Consider the following 10,136-nt stretch of genomic DNA (forward strand, 5'->3'; position numbering starts at 1 on the left):
ACAAGTAAATAAATCCTAAGTCTATTTCCTCATATATATTTATGCCTAAGATATCTTTTTCCTAAAAGTCTCCTTTTGCACCCAACCTAGTATGGCCTATCCTAGCTATGCTATGATGCTCCTATATATATTATTTACACCACCATATTGTATTTATTAGAGTTCACACCTAATGGATGAAAAAGCCATGCTACACCATATATATATATATACATAGATATGCTATATAATATCATTTTTTCTCCCTCTTATCAATCTCCACTCTCCCACCCTCTTTTCCCCGACACCACCTTGCGAGGCCCACATGGGCCCACCCATGCCCATGTGTTTACATGGGTCCCACTTGTCCCACATGCATGCTGGAAGCTCCCTCTTCACACCCTCATGCATAGCCTCTCCACCCGGGCCCACGTGGGCCACCTCGAGCCATCTCGCACACACATGCTCGCCCAAACCCTCATCAAGCTTCTCCACATGAACCACCCCACACATGCCACCCTCCATGTAATTGTTAATTCCTTTCCTTTTTTGGAAAATTTCTCATCAACCTACAAAAGTAAAAACCATCTTTGGATTTTGTGTGTGTGTGTGTGTGTGTGTGTGTGTGTGTGTGTGTGTGTGTTCCTAAAAGTAGCCTCACTAGTCTTTGGGCCACACTAGGCCTACCTTTTTAAAAATATGTAAGCCAATAAAGGCATGTAAGGAAAGGCTTCTCCAACTTAAAAAAAAAGAAAACAAATGAGGATGCGCACTTTGCTACAAGGATACAAGGCTCCAAAAGAGATATTCAAAGGTGGTCTCCACTTCATCACAACAATTTCCAACCTTCCATTTATGGAATAAGGCATGCAAAGTCTACCTTCTCTTTTTTGTAATAAAGAAACAAAATATCAAAGCTTGGTATTATCTCAAGATTTTCTTTTGTGGAGAAACCCACCATCTCTAGAAACATCCATGAGGATTCACTAAGCCTCTACACACCATTTACATATCCTTGGAGAGGCTCATTTTGGAGAATTACTTGGAGATATTTTAGCTCATGTAACCCCAACTCACCTTGGATATCCAAAGTATCTCTATCTATCAAAATATCCTCATCTATCCAAAATATCCTGCCACATGGTGGGCTAAGAGGACACCAAACCTTGTAATATCTCATGATATGAAATATCTTTGTACTCTTGGAGGCCTATAAAAAGAGTCATAGTCTTGGCACCAACACAAGAGAAAATAGAGATCCATCCATAGGAGCCATTACCCTTCATCTCTATCCATCATCCTTAGGCTATCACTCTATTCATCCTCTCCATCCTCAAGCCTTGTAATCCTTATGCTTGTATCCCTGCTTTTCATATCAATAAGATTGTATTGTGGGCTTTTTCCTATCATCAAGTGCATATCCTCTCCCTATGCCCCTCTTGTATAGCTATCCGGCTTTTACTTGGAAATATCGGCTTTGGATAGCTATTTGCTTTCTCTGATCACGAGAAAGATTATCCTCCCTCAGACCTATGGCCGAAAATGCTAACATTTTGTCATACCAGGCCTAAGGTATTAGCATGACTGCTTTTGTTTGGCAAACAGCTCCGCGTCGGGTAAATAATCTACCCCTCCGATCGGGGCTTCACCAGACTCCAGTTAGGATATGTAGTCCGCCGCTGTATGGCTGGTTCTCGGAGTGTGCATGGTGCTGAACTCAAACTCTTTGAAGGATCAGCATATCCACCGAGCCATCTATCCACCTAAAATTTACTTATTAAACAAGATAAAGCAAGGCTGAGTGGTCCACATGGAATGTGAACTTGTTGCTTAGTAGTGGCAGAACTTGCCGCGCGATTGAGTAGATCATGCCCGAGGGCCTTCTTATGGGTGTTGGAGTAGTTCCACTCTGTATCTCATAGTCTATGACTGGCATAGTAGATAGGACGGAACCACTTCTTTTTGGCTTCTTGCATCAGGACACTCCCGATTGCCACATTTGATGCATCCACGAAAGACATGAAATGGCAATTCCCGATTGGGTGCCTGAACTATAGGGGTTTCGGTCAGCATCAGCTTGAGTCTCCTGAAGGTGATGTCGTATTCCTCCAACCACTCGAGATTGGCCTGCTTCGGCACCCCATTTGGTGATGAAGGCCATCTTTTTTGGATCTTCTGATGCCATTTGGACCTAATTGTAGCCATTGAAGCCAACTAAAAATGAATACATCTCATGGCCAGCTAAAAATGAATACATCTCATGGCTAGCTACTACATCCAATAGGGAGTTTGTGAACAGCAGAGGGAAGGGGTTTGAGAGATTGTAGTGGCATTAAGCTTCCTATAGTCCACACAAACCTTGAGCTTTTGATCCTTCTTGGGACATTCATGATCGTAGATAGTCAAGTCATCCAATTGGATATATGAATCTGACATGCAATAGTTTTTCCAAATCCTCCTTGACCCGTTTTGGATAGTTCGGATTCATCCGGTATCTTTGTTGCCAGATGGGGACTGCATCCTCACCCAGATTAATCCGATGTTGGCAGAATCAGGGGTCAATCCCTTTTATCTAGGTGTAGCTCCATCCTTGAAGGAAGTGAGCAATACTCGAATCTCTTCTCGGAATGTAGCATCCAATTTAGCATTGATTTGGACAAACTTTGAGTTGGCATCTATACCAAGATTCATTTCGATCAGCTCATCTTCCCTAACCTGTTTGGATTGCTTCAGGTCCCTTTCAAAGGCCTTCTTTGCCGCAATGCTTTGCTGGAGGCTTGCTACACTGCCATCATCGGCTAAGTCTTCATAAAAATCTTGGGCCTCATCAAGAGATTCCCCTTTGCTCAGCGGATCGTGCTAATCCCCGCCAGCTTCATTCTCGTGATTATGAGCTGGTCGGTATTTCTCTATGATATGACCACATCAACCTCAAACAGGGTGACCATATTTGCATTCTGCTGGAGATATTCCTCTTCTTTATCCATGTCCAGTCCCTCCAGCATGTTTACTCCCCTCGCCTATTTCCGACCGAGATGGATTCTCCACTTTCCTATGGCTGGCTTAGTGAAGCATGACTTTCTTGTTGTCTCTCCAAATGGTTATTCTATTTACATCTCGATCTTGCTTAATCTATGCCTACCTTAGCCATGGTCTTCCTAATAACATCGGGTAGGCAACTTCTATATTCTCCATGCAGAGCACCACCACCAGTGCAATTCAGAGGTGAATCTAGAGACTTCCATTGTGAGCCCATGGATTAATCCGAGTGGCTAGACTCAGCGTTGATCTACCATTTTTACCGTCGGCAGATGGTGCTGGATCCCAGCTATTCAATCCGATCTTTTAGCATGTTGTATCCGACAAAATGTTGACTCCCAATCCGCGCAATACTCCTGCTATGTCCACTCCTGCTATGTCCATTCTATTTACATCTTGATCTTGCCTAATCTATGCCTGCCTTAGCCATGGTCTTCCTAATAACATCGGGTAGGCAGCTTCTATATTCTCCATGCGGAGCACCACCACCACTGCAATTTAGAGGTGAATCTATATACTTCCATTGTGAGCCCATGGATTAATCCGAGCGGCTAGACTCAGCGTTGATCTACCATTTTTACCGCAGATGGTGGTGGATCCAGCTATTCAATCCGATCTTTTAGCATGTTGTATTTGACAAAATGTTGACTCCCAATCCGCGCAGTACTCCTGCTATGTCCACTCTACACAACTTAACTTGTATCATCGGGATGGCTTCATCATATATCGGGGCTTCCTTTGATGGAGTCTTTGTCTTCTCGATGTGCATGGCTTTGAGAGTCTGTGATGGTCCCGTCCTCTCCTTTTGGGGCATAAGGTGGCGTACCAGCTGCTCTTTGGTGTGAAGAGCCGTTCCACCGACATATGGATCGACTACTGCTTCCAATCTTCCCATAGATCATACAACAATGTTTCTCCATTTGCGAGCCTGATCCAACCTTCCTTCTTCCTCGATGCCTCTATAACTTTCTAAGGGTTTTCCTTTGCCCGTGTCATGGACACTTATCCTCCTTGGTTTTTGGTTTGTTGGACTATATTAATCGGATGTTTGGTGACTTTTGCATCTTGCCGCGGCGAGACAGATCGCTCGACCGGGGCTTTTCTAGCTCCTTCCTCTGCAATGCTTCCCAGCTTGCTGCTTCTCCACCCAATCGGTGCGAACCTTTTGTTTCTCCTATGAGGTGACCACCTTTTGCTTCCCCTTCTTATCCGAGGTTGGCTTTGTCCCCGCCTCTGGAGTCTTGGGTTGTTGTGCATGGACTTAGTCATTGCCATGGCTAATGATTCTGCCACCACTCTGGTCGGCCTGATTCCTCTGCGCTCATCTAGAGCTATAATTTCCACAGCATTTACTACCTAGGTAGGCCTGATGTTGAAGCTTGGGCTTCTTCCACCTCAGCCCTATGCTTTTTCTAGATCTCACAATCAAATTTTTTATGACCTAATGCATGGCAATAAAAGCATGTGAAAGAAGGCCGTTGAGCACCTGGTACATCCTTGGAAGGGAAATTCTTGCGTGGGCTAAATGGTGGCCTTTTGTATGGATCCTGTGGAGCCATTGGTGGGGCGGTTTTAACTATTGCCACCACTAGGGCTTGTACTATAGGTTGGTGAGATGCTCTCCTCCCATTGTATCTGCATGCATCAGTGTTGTGTGTGACTATCCTGCAAATGGCACACCAGAGCTCATTTAAGCCGCATTCTTCGGCTCCATCGCCATGACTCTGAAACCTCGAGCACCAAGTTCCTTACTAGACTTTGGGAGGGGACTTCGCTCCTTCACTGGTCAACAAATTCATGGTTGCAGCAGCTAGCTCCTTAGCTATTTTTCTTGTCTTCTTGCTCTTTGACCTTGTTTTGCAATCTTCTTCCTCTTCCTCCAATTCCTCACTTAAAGTTGAGTCATCCTCTTCCTCCTCCAAACAATCAGAAGTGGACCTTTTCGACTTCCTCTTGCTTTTGCTCTTGCCTTGCTCTCATAGACCCCACCAACACTCTTTTTGCCCTCAGAGCTGATTTAACCAGCTACTCCAGAGTCATTGTTGCCAGATTGACATTAGCCACACTGCTCTTTTTCAACTACTTACCCAATCCCTTCATGAAGTAGGAATTAGCCACTACCCTTTTCAACTGCTTACCCAGTCCCTTCATGAACTAGGAATTCAAGATTTCTTTTGCTGTGGGCAATGTGCTACATCTAATCGTTGGAGAAGCTTCCAAAACTTGGTGGCATAGTCTTTGATTGTGAGGTTCTTCTGGTTCATCCGGCATAGCTTAAGCACATGCACATTTATTTTGTTTTCTCGAAATCTTTGAAGAAAGGAATCTCTAATTGCATTGTATGTTGGAAAATGAGCATACTTGTACTAAGCAACCCAGAGAGTTGCACCCTTTTGTAAAGTTGGTACAAAAGTTGCTTTCTTGAGGTTATGATCAACAGGCCCGGGGACGTTCACCCTCCAGGCATTATCAAAGAGAAGGATGTGGGCATCATCACCCTTTGAGGATTTCCCAAAATTTTGGATACTTCACTGTGAGTAGCTGGTCTCGCCGAAGCATGTTGTATTGTAGAAACTAGGGAGGGGGCGGGGGTGGTTGTATAAACAGTGGTTGTTGGTAGAGTTACCGGTTCTTTGTCTTGTGATTATTCCAAGCCAGAGCTAGCAAACGGAAGTTCCTGAGCTTCTAGCCATGCAAGTAGCACAGTTCATGTGCGGACATGAATGATTAACTTGAACACAAAGGAAATCAAATAGCAGGTGAAACAGGTGTAGCAAGATGTATTGTGCTCTCACCAAAGTGTTGTGTCGGTGACCGCTACTCGATAACCTATTGAGTTTCTCTGGTTATGTGCACAACAATACACCATCTTGATACAAAAAATATACATAGAAAGATGTGAAAGACAGTGTAATTGACTTACAAGAGATGCAAAACATAATGATCACACAAGACAGATTGACTCGTATTATGTACTAGAGCTGATTGAAATGAAAGACTTAAGAGAATGGTAGAATTTGATTAACACAACTAGCTAATAGCAACCAGTGTACAAATTTCCATTAAAACTTTATACTACTTAATGTGCAATTATGAAATACAAGAGATGGCATCGTGCTCTGAGCACGGCTGAGTTACATCCATGATGGCCTATTTACCAGCTGGTCCGTCTGTTACCCGGACCGAGCCACGACTATGTTGTTAAATGTGCTCGACTCAGCCACACGACTCTGGTGTCCCGGCTTCCCAGTTGTCCAGCCCCAATAGTGCCTCATCCCCACATCATTTCATCTCTCATTTCAGCCCTGACTTGTACATACCATCACTCATGAGCCTCCCTCGTGCTGTACCTTCTATCATATTCAGGTTCTTGATCATCTCCAATCTACTATCTACACATATATGCTGTTTTATTTTTTGTTTTCAGGTTTACAGCAGTAGCACATCTTTCTCGCATGTATTAGATCCTAGAACTGCTCTAGGACCTATGTTTTCCTTCAAGAACCTGTTGTTTACAAATTTAAGAACATAAAGATGGGAGTTGTGTTTTTATCTGGGAGCTATGTTTTTCATTAGAAAGCTGTGTTTTATGTGAGTGGTGTGTTTTCTTCAATCAAGCTGTGTTTCTCTTCACAAAGCTATGTTTTTAGCATCTATGGTGCAGTTAAACATTGGAGAAACAATTCTTTTCTCCCCTTCTAGTTTTTTCTTCTTCATCCTCATACTAATTGTGCTCAGATTTAGAGGAGGTCTAGTTTCTTCTAGCCCTATTTGCAGAGGAGGGTTCTATGTTTAGAGGATATGGGTTCTAGAGATCAATAATCTAACTTCTCTAGACTTGTTTTCTCTTCCCAGGGAATCCTATCCCCTACTTCTCAAGCTACCACTTCATCGGTACCCTCTCCCTCCACCCCTTTGGTGGTTTCCCCATCCTTTCCTATAATCACTTCTTCTCTTATTTCTCCCCTCCCATAGAACTTCTCCCCTTCTTTCTCTCATGTTCCATCCCACACTCCTCTCCAAATCAGTGATTCCATGAAGCTTACTACCATCAACTATCATACTTGGTCTTTTTATACCCAGTTGCTTCTTGAAGGTGCTGGTAATTGGACATCAATTATGACACCTCCCTTGGTGAATCTAGCTTTTCAGGGAGTTTTGGATGCTTGTGCATGCCTCATCATCATTCATTGCATGACTCCTACCATACATGCATAATTTATTTCTACAAGGAGTAATACGTGACAAATGTGGCTTGAGATTCAAAGGAGGTTTGGTGTTGTTTCTTTGGAGAAGATTTTCAAACTAGAGGCAGATCTTGAGAATATTTCCATCAGTGAATCTAACAATATCAATGATAAGATTGGAGACTTTACTTGTATCAAGCGGCAACTTGAAGAATATGGGTTCGTAATCGACAACCCGATCCACAAGCTGCTTGGTAAATTGCCTCCCTCTTTTAATTCCTTCAAAGATCATATTTACTTTCGTTAGTCTCTTCCATCTTTTGAAGAAGTTGTGAGTTATCTACATGACAAGTGTTTGATGAGAGGCAAAGGAAAGTCATAATCTACTTTTTTTGCCCAAGATAAGGGCAAGAACAAAGGAGGATGAGGAGGTAACAACAACAACAATGACGATGACGACGATGACAACAACAACAACATAAAAAACAACAACAACAAAAAACACCACCACCAACAACAACAACAAAGTTACCCAAGGAAAGGAGGATGCTACAAAGACCAAAGATAACAAACCTTGGAGTGTTCTTGTTGTGGCAGATCAGGCCATATAGATGAACAATGCTTTTCTTGACGTGATAGTTCTTGGGAAGCCAAAGACAAATACAAAGCCAAAGATAACTCTTAAGATTTTGATAAGAACAAAGGAAAGGAAAAGGTTAAAGATGAGGGCAATGCCAAAGTGGCATACATGGCAGTTACAAATTCTTCCCCTAACTCTCCAAAGGATACTTTCCTCATGATCATAGATATAACTTCTTCCATAGAGGTTAGTGACACACCAAACAACAGAGGTTTAGTAGGTTAGTGAGACAGTAGTGCTTTTGCCCATATGACCAAACATTCACATATTTTGGAGGATTACTAGCCGCTCTCTTCTTCGGTTTGCATTGGAGATGACTCTTCCTTACCTGTTCTTGGTATTGGTAATGTTTCTCTTGGTTCCTCTGCTACTCCCCCCATGAAGTTTTACATGTGCCTCGGGTTTCAAAGAACTTGTTTTCAGTTCACATGGCTGCTTAGAAGGGACTTGGCATTTATTTTGATGATGAGGTGGTTGAGGTCATTGACAAAGACACTCTTGGTTGTGGCCAATGGAGTTCATGATGGATGCCTCTACAAAATCACCACTTTTTCCTCACAGAATTCCTTATCCGACTCTCATATCCATCAATTATTCTCTCCTTCTCATGACTTAGTCTCCATTGATGAGAGCTGTTTGTGGCATTCATGCTTTGGTCATTTACCTATTTCTGCTTTACAAAAAATTTCTTCCCATCAGTTGGTTATTGGTTTACCTAAGCTCTGACAACTACCATATATATGCTCATCTTGCATGATGGGCGAACATCACATAGATGCTTTTCCAAAAAAGGAGGCTATACATCGAGCTACACGAAATTGTGAACTTATACATGCAGACTTGGCTGGACCTATGGAGGTTGAGTCCCTTAGAGGGGCTAACTACTTCATGCTTTTGGTGGATGATTATACTTGGAAAGTGTGGGTATGTTTTTTGGATTGGAAGTTTGATGTCTTTGCTAGTTTTAGGACTTGGATAGCCATGGTTGAGAATCAATCCCACTCTGCAATTTCATTCTTGTGGACTGACAATGGTGGTGGCGAGTTTGTACCCTTTGATGAGTTTTGTTCATCTCGACAGGTATTCGACAAACACTAGCTCCTTATACTCCTCATCAGTAGTTGAGAGGAAAAACTGGACCATGAAGGAGATGGCAAGATCTTTATTGCATCATTCTAGCCTTCCCCTCCGTTTTGGGGAGAAGCTATGGCTACTTCTGTTTATCTCATAAACTTCTCACTCACGAAGGTGGTTGACAAGTTGATACCGAAGGAGGCATGTTCTAGACATAAGCCATCTATATCACATTTTTCATGTCTTTGGTTGTATTGTTTTCGTTCATGTCCTAGATATGAAGAGAACTACACTTGCTCCTAAGTCTAAGAGGATGATTTTCATAAGCTATAGCTCAAGATCCAAAGGATAAAAATTTTGGGATCTCGATGTGGATGATATTATCGAATCTCGAGATGCTCGGTATGAGGAGACATTATTTGGACTTGTTTTTACTTCTATGTCTTATTCTAAGCAGATTTCAGACCCATTTCTAGCCGATATTGGAGAGTTTTCTCATCTACCCACAACGAGCTTCTTCACCCGCCGCAATGATTCTGGTGTACCCTTTGTTTTGGCCCCTGTATCTACTATATCCATCCCCTTACATAGAACTGGATTGCCTCTTGCATCTTCTCCCATCAGTATATGCAGCCTCTCCATTATCTTCTCCACATTTACCTGCTCCTTCTCCATCCAGTGCTATTCTGGATGCATCCATTTCTGTAGTAGTACTTTCTTCTTCTTTCATATTTGATAGGAGGTTTGGTCGAGCCCCATGGGTCTAGAAATTATTACAAAACTCTGGCCTTTCTGATAGCTAGTTGCATTCTCAGGCATCCACTTCATCTTTTGGACCTTGGAGATCTTCTCAGCTTGCTTCTTCTATTCATATCGTGAATTATAGGTTACTACAATTCTAGCTTGAAATTACAAAGCGTGAAACACAAGTTGTTCACTGTTGAAATTTGAGCATAATTATGAGCTATGGTGGATCATACACTAGAATCAACATCATTAACAAAGTGATTAGCAAATGATTAAGACGTAATTAATGAATAATTAGCAAATAGATTAATGTAGGCATGGATACTCAAAAACCAGCAAATTCTCATTAGGGCTATGCCTCAATTTATAGAGTTTACATCAAGCATCAAATCCCATTGATTTCTCCATGATTCACTCCACCTCTTTTCCCTAATTCTCTCCACCTCTTCACTTTTCCTAGAATATCTCCC

This window comes from Cibotium barometz, chromosome 22 (genome assembly GCF_041138505.1).
Source record: "Cibotium barometz isolate CiBa-2024 chromosome 22, ASM4113850v1, whole genome shotgun sequence".
Taxonomy (NCBI): Eukaryota; Viridiplantae; Streptophyta; class Polypodiopsida; order Cyatheales; family Cibotiaceae; genus Cibotium; species Cibotium barometz.